Here is a 12,054-nt window from a genome sequence, read left to right on the forward strand (position 1 = left end):
CTGAACATTATTTCAAGAATGATGATTCTGTAGTTGCTGCCTAGCGTCTGCTCAGGCAACATTTTAACGTAGGACATCATGGGAAAATTCAAGTTAAACAGACCATTGTAAGATGATTACTAGAGCAACCCACATTATGCTTTATTTGTTTCCAAATTATGCTTTATTTTGCTTTATTGTTAATTTCAATCATTGTTTTACATTATTCGCGTATAATGTATAATATTTACTATATATGAATTATTCTAAATATCTTGATATTTTTATTAATATTTTATGCAACCAGTTTCTTTCATATTTAATGAACTTTCTACTTAATGCACTGTAAAGAGATATGCTTTACTCGAGTCAGTTTCTTTTGTATCACTTGTGTGCGCTTAGAGGTGAATGCATACAGAAAGGAAAAGTAAAAGATGCCACCTTAAAGTTCAGAAAGTGTTCAAGTCCAAGAGGTACACATAACAATATAGTGTGGAATTCTTGTGCACGTTTTGTACATTTCGAATCATCATACATACAATTCCTGTACACATGATTTTTGTACCGCAGAAAGTAATTCACTTAAAAAGTTCACAAACTATGTACAATACCGTTAATATCACTAACGTAATATCACCTTCGCTATTCAGCATATTTCAACTCCAAAACAATATGCAACTTGATTAAAATTTGTTAAAGTATCACTTACACACCACACTAAATAGGTACGACAGAAAACTTAATCTTCATCAATGTCACTGTCATTCTCTTCGTTTCCACCACCACCATGTTGGTTAATTGTAAGTTTTAAGTGAATCTCGAGATTTTCTCCTGTGAAGCACGACCCACTTGGAATTCAAAATCCAACTGAGCGTAGGAAAGCTTCTCTCTACCGAAGGAGATGATGGAGGAAAAATTAATGCCGTCATTGCCAGCGTACTAAGTATAGGCATCTTGGTGGAATGTTTCTGCCAGAAGTATAAAGCAGAAGCAAAAGACAAATTTTCTCCCTGCATCATTGCTACATACGTTGCTATTTCTTCTAGTGGAACATCAACAGTCGAGAAACGTTTCAGTTCATCCAAAGTAAAGATGGAAGAAATCTCAGCAACGGCTAATGTTGGATCTGGGATACGGACAAAATCTCGCGGCCGAAACATCGCCGCCCAAAACCTCGCCTCCCAAAATCTCGCGTAGCCAAAACCTCGTCGCCCATAACCTCGTGGGACAAAATCTCGCCAGGACGAAACCTTGCCGCCCGAAATCTCGCGGGCTCAAATCCCGCCGCGCCAAAACCTCGCGTGGACAAAACTTCGCCGCCTTAAACCTCGCCACCCAAAACCCCGTGAGCCAAAATCTCGCCTGTTCAAAACCTCGCGGACCAAAATCTCGCTTCGCCAAAAATTTGCGGAATGAAACCTTTCCTTAAAATTTACCCAATGAGTTTCTTAATATGCAATTCCATATTACAACAACAACAACAAATAATAATAATAATAATAATAATAATAATAATAATAATATAAAACATCGCATGTGGGGCCTTTCTTGGGGTATTCCCGTTTTTTCCCACTTTCTTCATTCCGTCATTTCCTTCATCCTGATCATCTACGTCTCCTTACTTACAGGACATAATCGAGGGACGTAAAAACTCACATATTATTTCATACTTTAACAAATATTATTCGATTTTGTTAGAATATCCTAAGGTCACCGTCAAAGTGAAATAAAAACCTTCCCAGGCTCAAGCTCTATCTATATTGAAATCTATATTGAAAATTTGATCGAGAGAGGTCGGGTGGTACAAAAATTACTTAGTCACAAACGCAGCCAATTTATTTTTTATGTATTTCTATATGTTTCCCCCTTTCCCTCCGCCTTCCTGTCAAAGTGAAATGTTTAAAACCATCCCAGGCGGTAACCTGATCTGTCTGGCAAAGTCGATCGAGATTATTCTCTTGGTTCAAGAGTTATTAAGTTTTATTTATTTTTTATATCTTCCCCTCCACTTCATTATGCCGTCGAAGTGAAATTACAAAAGACAACCCAGACCCGAACCTCATCTATGTTGAAAATTTGATCGAGATCGGTCGTGTGGCTCAAGAGGTATGATGTCACAAACATAGTAATTTTCATTTTTATATATAGAGATTTTCAAAGCACTATATATTTTCTTGTCATTAATTTAATACAATTATGTGTTATTTTAAAATATATACATATATAAATATATAGAGCATTCTACATCGAAGAAATCGTCGTGACGAGATTTTATACTGACGACATTTCTTCTCAGGTAAGATTACGTCCCGCGTAGTTTAGACCAAGCGAGATTCTGTGTTCAGAGATCAGGACTGACAGGTTTTCGCAGGCGAGATTTTGGGTATGGCAAGATTTTGGGACACGAGGTTTTGGCAAGGCGAGTTTTCGGCCTGGCGAGATTTTGGACATCGAGGTTTTGGACAGGCGAGATTTTCACCGGCGAGGTTTTGGCCTGGCGAGATTTTGTCCCGCGAGGTTTTGGGCGGCGAGGTTTTGCCCAGACGAGGTTTTGGTCCGCGAGATTGTTGCCGCCACGTTTTGTACCCAAACCGTTGGATCTAAATACTGAACTTCCTCCCAGAAGTTTAGAATTGAATGGCGTTCATTCATATAGCTTTCAAGGTTTTTAAATGAAACACCAGACAGAACTTTGAACCATCTCTAGAACTGATGACAGAAGATGCCATACCTGTGTTGCATCAACATTTTCTGGTTCCATGACCTGTGTTTTCTTACAATGTCCATCAGAAACTTTAGCAATAGCTCCAGTGAAGTACTTCATTTTCAACGAATTGTTTTAACTCTGTTAGAGCAGTACTTTTTTCCTCATCTTCTAATTCAAGCCAACGTTTCACTACATTGAAATTAGTATTGTGATGTTTTTCTGCCTTCAGCCATTTGATCCAGCGAGTTATTAAAGTAAATGAAGGTAGATCAAATGTTCCTGTTTCTTTCAAGCAGTCCAGCAATCTTTCCTTTCTGACCGGTGTTTTATTAAAGCAGTCTTAACTGCTGCAATGAATTCATCAACAATTTTAAGCGAAAATTTTACTTCTTCGGCACAAAGATGTAATATGTGAAGCCAGTAAGTAGAATCAAAAGCTCTGGTGCAACTCAAGCTAATCGTTCACCAGCAGAAAGCATGTGTGGTGCACTGTCCGTTATCAAAACAACCAAATTATTCCTGTAAACACCAATAAGATCTACCTACATCTACTATAACATTAGCATTGCAATGTTTAACAATTTCAGTTTTCACCAGACGGGGCTTTTAATTGACAACACGTAATGGAGCAAATAGAATATTCACCAAGTTTCGATTTCTTAAACTCTAGATTCATCAACAACCATATAAACAGAAATTCCCTCACATTTTGATTGAGTTTCCTGGAGGTCTTCTTCCGCATACTTGACAAGATACCTTCTCAGAATGGTTTCATTGAGATCGGGTTTTATAGATGTAGCAGATACTATCTACTGACGAAATTGTTCACTGAACACATGGAATGGAATAACTACAGAAGTAAATGCTTTCACCATTTCTTTAACATTATTCTTGGGATCTTCCATAAGCTGCCATTCTTGAAGTACAGTGCTGGTACGTTGGAGGTCTGCACGGGTCTGAATTTTTAGGTCGGGCCCGGCCCGGCCCGTGAATTTATAATGTGAGGCCCAACCCGAGTGTGAAATATGCTTTAGCCTTTAGACCCGAGCCCGGAATCAACCCGAATTACAGAAATTTAATAATTAACGCAAAATTGTATTATTATTTATAACAAGTAGAGGTTTAATTTTGGAGTTTGAAAGCTTACATGTTTCAGAGAGAATAACGAAATAAAGATTATCGTTTACAGTTACTAACTGTATGAATTCACTAAAGAAAATGGTCATTTATATAAATTTCGTCTCCCTTAGCCTCGGTGCATAAACGTGGGACGTAAAACGAAATATTTCATTTAATTTATATGCCCAACTTGAGAAGTATACTCCAACTATTTAAAACAAAGTGTGCAAATTTTTATGCAAATGGATGTCTACTGAACTCACTATAGTCCTCAAAGCACACTGAGAAAAAACATGTACGTGGCGTACGTAAAATCGTGTGTTACAGTTGTAAATCCTGTAGTTTTTCGATTTAACGTACAGCAAACGTATAACTGAAAACACATGTTTTATAATACTTTCTGTACAAGTGTTCCATCTGTACAAACTTTTCGTATGAAACAATATAGGCGGTCAGGATCTCACATACAAATGGACGTATATAACATGTAGCTCAGGAAGGAACATACATATATGTGTGTAATATAAGAAAGACTGTTAGATATCAGACATCCTGCAACGGCAGGGCAGTGCCTATGTAGCATACGGATAATGTATGTTCTGTACTGATTTCTGTAGTAAGCAAAAGGATTCAGCATATTTCTATATACAATATACCGCTGTCCGGAGAAGGGATTCTTCTCAGTGTAGTCATTGTCGATTGCTGCTAAGAAAAGAATGGAATCCACACTCTGACTCCTCACACTTTAACTCACAGATAAGCTAAGAATGTTTATTTCTGTTACTTTTAGTTTTCCTCTCCACTACATAGTTAGCTTTATTCTCAATTCCACAATGATAAGCAGATTTTTAGTGTAGACGTCTCAAGTTAGAGATATGTAAGTAGTTTATAAGATTTCCAGAAAGAATTGTCCGATAAATATCGTTGTACAGTATATTTACAAAGTTAGGCCCTAGAAATATGGTTGTATATTTAAAAATTTTTGGCCCGAGCCCGAAGTGATCTATGCTTTGGGCCGGGTCGGACCTAAGCCCGCGGGCTCGGTCCAAGCCCCTGCAGACCTCTATGGTACGTATCTGTTAGAGTTGCTTGAAGTGAAACGATGACTTTGTACGTCGCTCCGCTTCCGAGATCTATGTTTTAAGACTTTCCACATGTTTTTGTACAATGGATTTCTTTTCGAAATTAATACTCTGCGAACACAAGAGTTTCCCCTTTTTAGCAACAAAGTAGTCTGTGGGAAACTTTCGAACCCTTTGTATTGTGCTTACTGATATTTAAGCCTGCCATACGTCCCGTAAAAAACGGAACAGTCCCGATTTTGGGTCCGAGTGTCCCGCGTCCCTGTAAATTTAGTCGGAACAGGCAAAGGTTCCGTAGTTTAATCCTGTCCCATTTCTGCTATTAACTTATTCGAAAAGTGAAAAATCAAAAATTACGATATTGGTTGAGAATCCCATAATTAGGGCATGAACAATAAGCTGTAACATGCAAGTTATCACACCATCCTTTCCGATTTGATAGCAAACAAGGCAATAGACTCGCGGAACAGAGTTGCGGTTGTCCATCAGCAGTAGAAGGGATCTGGAATCTTTGATAAAGTGCACGAACTGAGCTGTCGCTGATAATACATTACAAGTAAAATGTTTCATTTTTGTATCAACAAGAATGCCGAAACTAAGGTGCACGTTTTCTTCAATTTAAAACAAAAGTATCCGTTTCTGAAAGCAACGAAAATGACTGCAAAATTTGCAATGCTCCTTTTTTCATTGCACCTGGTAGAAACTGCGACACTCTCCAAGACCAGAAAACAAGCAAACATAAGATGATTTCGAGTGCTTTTACAACTGTAAGCACAGGGAAGATGAGTGACTTTTTCTCCAGCAATACATTAGATAAGTTAACCCTCCATAGCACGCGTGGTCAATTCTAACGTCAAGGCATTCGAGCGCGGAGTCTCACTCCGCAATATTTATTTATCTTATTTTAATGTGTATTTTGTTTTGAAGCGATATTAAATTGTTTAATATTTTCTTTGCAATGTTTCTGACAATTCACCACGTATATTTTACAGCACTAACTTCTTTAACAGTTGTTAGAAAACTAAAGTTTCTTTATCCACGGAATATCTGCGCAGTATGATTCCGCGGAGCGTGCTACGACGGTTAACAAGAATAATATTATAAATAATCTTTTTTCAGAGGCTAGGGGGCACAAATTTGTGCTTTGGTCTAGGGCTTAGAAATATGTAAACCCGGCCCTGACAATTACACGCGACACAAGGAGAAAATTCAGGTAAGTTTTCATCAGATTAAACTGACCATCGTAATTTTGGCAAATACAGCCATGTAAATAAATATTGCTAAACGTGCGAAGAATATTGAAGTTAGTTTGTACCACTGATCAGGCCCGTATCCATAGGGGTAAGGGGGCCGGGACTCCCTAAATTTTTACTGCCCCTCCTAAAATTTTCACGGAAGGCTTGCAAAAAATCTTCATTAATTCTATGTGTAAACACTAAGAATAAAATGCCATATTATAGAAATTATTCCAAGAATTTTTCCATTTTAACTATTTTAAAGGAGTTAAAGTAAAGTTGATCAGTCTTCTCGAATCTCGATATGAAAGGACACAATACACATTGAAGCAAGTTTTCCGAAAGAAGGAATATGTTCATAATACTTCACACCACAGTTGTAATAGCGATCTGTGAGGTACGAGACGAAGTGTGAAGTGCTTACTGCAAGCCAAATCATAGAACAGGAGCAGGAACAAAGCGTTTGTCGATTGCAATAACGGCGGTAGGTTATTGTTATTCTATTGTGTAGTTGTAGTACATACATGCATTGCAAAATCCTCGTTAATATAAAACCTTAGATTAATTGTGGAACAATTAGTTGTGAAGTGAATTATGAGCTCCGAGTTCCCTTAAAGGCGACTGCTTCTAGTAAATTATTGTGGTGTGATATGTAAAACAAGAACTGTGATGGAACATTCACCGAAAAAGTAATGGTTGCAAAGACTTTCATATATTTGTTCTTGTAGAAGAATAAAGTTAAGCTAAATTACCTTAATTAGATGAGTAACTGAGCAAGTGAACATATTTAACGTTTAGGGATTAAATTCTGGAGCCAGGACTAGTAAAAATTTGCAAGATTTAGAGGAGAAATTAAGTAGCAGAATGTTTTGTATTGTACTTGGGGTGGGGGATCCCATGGAAGTAGCTAGTTTTCATATAAAAACGTTGTGAATTGGAACTATTTCATAGTCGCGTACACGTAATAATGTTGTAATTCAACATGAAAGAAGCAGTGATGTTTTTACTCGATACTAGATGGGTGTAGCATTTTACTTACACTAAGAAAAATCCGTTCTCCGGACTTTGGTATATTGTACAAATATACGGAATCCTCTTGCTTACTACAAAAATCAGAACAGAGCATACGTTATCCTTATGCTACATAGGCACTGCCATGCCCTTAAATGTTACATCATGCCGTTGCTAGATGTCTGATGTCTAACAGTCTTCCTTATATTAGATACATATATATCGTCAGAAATATGTTATACATTTCCATTTCTATGTGAGATCCTGACCGCTTATGTATGTATAGATGGAAAGTACTTATACAGAAAGTTATAAAACAATCGTTTTTAGTTATATGTTTTCTGTACGTTAAGGCCAAAAACCTACAGTATTTACAAACGTAACATATGATATTACGTAGGCCAAATACAGCTTTTTGTAAGTGTAGCTTTGAATAACATTATAGTGCTTTTTTTTTAGCTGTTTTGGTATGTCTTCTTAGTGTAGTGTGCAGGTGGTTCATTTATATAAAACGAGTTTAATTTAAGATTTTAAACAAGAACTTACTATAAATATTTTAAAAAATACAACTGTAATTTTAAACAAGGGAATTACTCCAGTTACCCCTCCACCTAATTTTCAACAAAAAACATAATAAAATCTACAATCATCAATTTCTACTTAAACTTTACTCATTTTATGTTCTGTTACGTTACCTCGAGGATGGGAGTCAATTATATATGGAAATCCATTATTAACCTACAGGTGAGACTGGCGGGCCGCGCGGAGCACGGTTGTGGATAGTTAATGGGGAGTGCAGAGTTGAAAGGGAAGAACGAGCGAAACGAGAAGCCGAAGTAAGGTGGGATGACGCACTACTAGGCTACTTAGGTTAGATTATGTCTATTTCCCACTTGCCTTAGTAGTTAGGTTTGTAGGGCTCTCCTATCTCAAGCAGAAAATCGTGAACGATTGTTGGTGGTCTTTGTTCTTTCATTCATTAACCCATGAATTTTACACATATTCAGAAGATTAACCTCATTATTAACATTATGTTTTACAAATGTAAGTATTGTCAATTCACATCCAGCGCAAAGACCCTGTACACCTGCAGCCATATTTACTCGAAAATTATCCACAATCCAATCGTTCTGAACCTAGAGAGAAGTAGTTTCCTCTACTTGGAAATTAGTCCCGTCTTTATAACCGCTTATCAAAAGATATTACACATAAATTACGCTTTAATTACATGTTATCAAGCACACAAGCAATCAAATTATCCATTTCTTCTAGGTAAAGTTTCAAAGTTTTGATAGAAACGGACGGGCAACTTCGCAAGTTAACTCTGAACAAGAGCCTCAGTAAAGTTTAATTTCATTATTTCACAGTATTTCACAGTATCATCTCTCGTTCTTGATCTTAACGTTCATAAATATTTCCAATTAACTTTACGGCTCCGTTTAGAGGGATGATAATTGTATATTTGTGACCCCCATTCAATATTAATTACAGATACTTGTTTTTTTAAAAGAAAATATTGACTCTTGTATAAAGAAACTGCTAAGAATGTGTTGTGCTGGGTTTAGTAAAATGAGTTTAAGTGTTAGTGTTGTGAAAATGCAGCCTCTACTCTTACGTTATTTATTCTTGGGGTTTTACAAACAAAGTTAGTAACAAAGTAGATCTGTTCTTTCTATTTTCATTTGCATACGCAATGGCAATAAATTCCGATTCCTCTTAAGTGGGATTGATTCCAAATTTCTGATCCCCTATTCAGTATACAGTGGTACCAACCATACACTTGAAAATGTTGATCCTTGTAAAAAGAGATGAGAAGAAGCAAGCTAATTAAAGCATTTTTATTTTTACAAGGGTCAACATTTTCTTCAAGTGCATGGTTGCTACCACTGTATTCAAAATAATTATTCATTATGATGGAAAGTTTCATCATGTCTAACAGACTTTAAATGTAGCAACGGAACCTTAATTGTCTTAGGAAATGTTTGTTTTTGATAAATTTCGAATAAGTTGGTAGTGTTTAATTAGCTTGTACAAGTTTTGAATATATACATTGTACGATAGTGTATTTCATAGTGCACGATATATATATCATAGTGCACTATCAATCGGGGGTTACTTTTTGCCCACATGTTACATTTTTGCATTATATTCAATAGTAATATAATTAATTTTCAGAACTTTCTGGTTATTGCCTTATGCTTTCCTGAAACATATACTAATCATACATTCAATTTGAATGTTCTGATTTATCGTAAATTGACATCTTTTTATGTTGTGTACACAAAGTATCCCTCGTTGGTAGGACATTTTATTATTGTAGCGATCTGGTTTTTGCATATAGCTGTATTACACGTGGGACTATTAAAACATATATTTTAATTCTAATTCGTGTAGTTCTAGTAATTCTAGTAATACGTATTTAATAAAATTTACGTCTTTTTTATGTAGATTACAGAATGTTAATGTGTGTATGTAGAGGGAGATAATACAATTATGTAGAAGCAAAATACTTAAACATTCAAGACCAGAGTTGATGAATTGCTGATGTTACTATTTGATGAACTATAATATAGTTGGCTTCCCCCCCCCCTAACTTCTACCGGGCCCCCTCTATATTTTAGGGCTGGCTACGGGCCTACCACTGATTCAAATGAAACGAGATTATTTGCATATTGTTTTCCGTAATGAACTTTTATAAGGCGTTATCTTGAGTTTTTAAGGCGATTGTAAATACCTTCACTCCGTACAATTAATTGCATGGAACGAAGAGAGAAAAGTAGCTGCAGCTTAGGGAACTTCGCTTATTATATTGTTGTTCATAACCAGATTGTGTTGGAAAATTTTGGGGGGACTTGAGATCGAAGGTGTCCTGTATTATCATGAAAAAAAAAATGTGGCAGGTTTACTATTTTTTGACATTATGAGGTTAATAAATTAGATCTGCACTTCTTTGATTCAGGGCAAGTACTGACTAGACCTATAAAATCTTTAAATGTTACTTCAAACTTTTTCTCACAGAACTGCAAGTTATAATTAGAAGAAAACTGTTGTTTATTCATTGTTGGCAGAAAGTTTTCTTCGTCTTTTTTATCCTATTTTTAATTTCTCCACTTCAAAGGATTACAACGGTAAGTTTACAGAAATAAAAATAAGATTTTCATTGTTGCATTGTTATCTTCTCAAAGATGTTGCATTGTAAATATTGGTTTTACAAAATGTTAATACAGTATGTTCAACTCGCAGTTAAACAGAATTTTCCAAGAATTGTTCTAATAGAATTTTCTAAGAATTGTGCTTTATGCTCTATTTTCTAAAATTATGCTTTTTAAATTAGTTTCTTCTGGATGCTTAGACAACCACAACCATGTTCAAGGTACCAACCATATGTGTTAATTTGAGTTACGCTTTTTATGCTTTTGGGTTGTCTAATATTTTAACAACCGGTTCTAGCTAACCGATACGAACCGGCTAAATAACACCACTGGTTATAGATATAGGGGTTCGTTTATAGATTATGTAATATATAGAAAAAACAAGCATTTCAACTAAAGCAAAAAATAATAATTTCTTTCCAGTTTTCAAATATTATTTGTCTATTATAAGGCAAGTATATTATTTAAAAATAAAAACCACTGTTTAACATTTTCAAATGATCAGAGGCAGCCAAAATATTATATCTCACAATAAAGAATTATCTCAACTACTTTTGTATTCGGTATAAAATGACACTTAACGACAATTAATAGTACTAAACAATAGACGTACGTTGGAATTTCTTACGGACAGCGTTGCCAGATCTAGCATAATGATGCTAGATCTAGCATAATTTGTATGTCTTTAGCATCTAGCATCTTGCTTTTAGCATCCTGCCCAAATCTAGCATAATTTCAGCAAGTTTATCAAAAAGACGCAAAACCTGGAGATGAGAAAGAAGTTGGTCGTGGGAAGAAAAAGAACGGCAGAAATGTATCCTCTCCCATTCATTCATACAGTCAGTAAACCATACAGACAGTCTCATTTTCCGAAGTAAGTTAGAAACGGCTTTGGACTTTTTTTGTGGCTCCACCCAGGGTTTTCTAATCCTTTAACTGCAAAGCTGGGAGGAGCTATAGGGGTCATTCTTCCCCCAACTTTTTGACAACTTCACCATCTTTATTTCTGACTTCATGACCATCTTTATTCCTGAAATGAAAGGTCCGAGACCGACCAAAAATCTACCCAACAGCAGACAATTCCCAACTCCGCTTATGCTGCGAGGTAATTTTCTTTCAAAATATGTAAACAAACACTTTGTATTCATTTATACGATATATACGCCATTGAATCTGGCAACGACTGCACTAGTTTAGTTGAGTTAAAGCTTTGGTGCGTGAAGTATTGAGTTCTATCCATGCATTCTTGCGCTCTGCGTATTTTAAGTTACGTTGCCGTATCTCAACTTCGTTTTATTTTCTTTTAAAACTCCTGAATTAGTAATTATGAGGATCTAGTATAATTTGACCGAATCTAGCATAATTTCCATCAGGTTTTGGAATAATTCCGAGCTGTGAGTCTGGCAACGCTGCTTACGGAGCTCCTAAAACCAATAATAGTATTTCCTTATCTGGTTCCAGCAACTGTTGCTCAATGATAATCGTAAAAGTGTTGACTTTGACTTTCTTAGCACAATTATACACTTAGCATAGCTTTTAGTCTTTGACAGTCATTCTTTCAGAAAAAATGTTCCCGGGGGCACCCTTAGTATTCCGTGGGGTCACTCCTGGTACTATTCTATTTATTATTATATCATAAACGTATTATTTGGTTTCCTCCGGGAGGCACTCTCAGAGCTCCGGGGGGGCAGTGCCCCACAAAATTATGTCTGGAAGAAACACTGGATGTTGATGACTTTCGAAGTGATGACTCCGGTCAATTTATAACG

The sequence above is a fragment of the Thermobia domestica genome, chromosome 2 (genome assembly GCF_964235325.1).
Source record: "Thermobia domestica chromosome 2, izTheDome1.hap1.1, whole genome shotgun sequence".
Lineage (NCBI taxonomy): Eukaryota > Metazoa > Arthropoda > Insecta > Zygentoma > Lepismatidae > Thermobia > Thermobia domestica.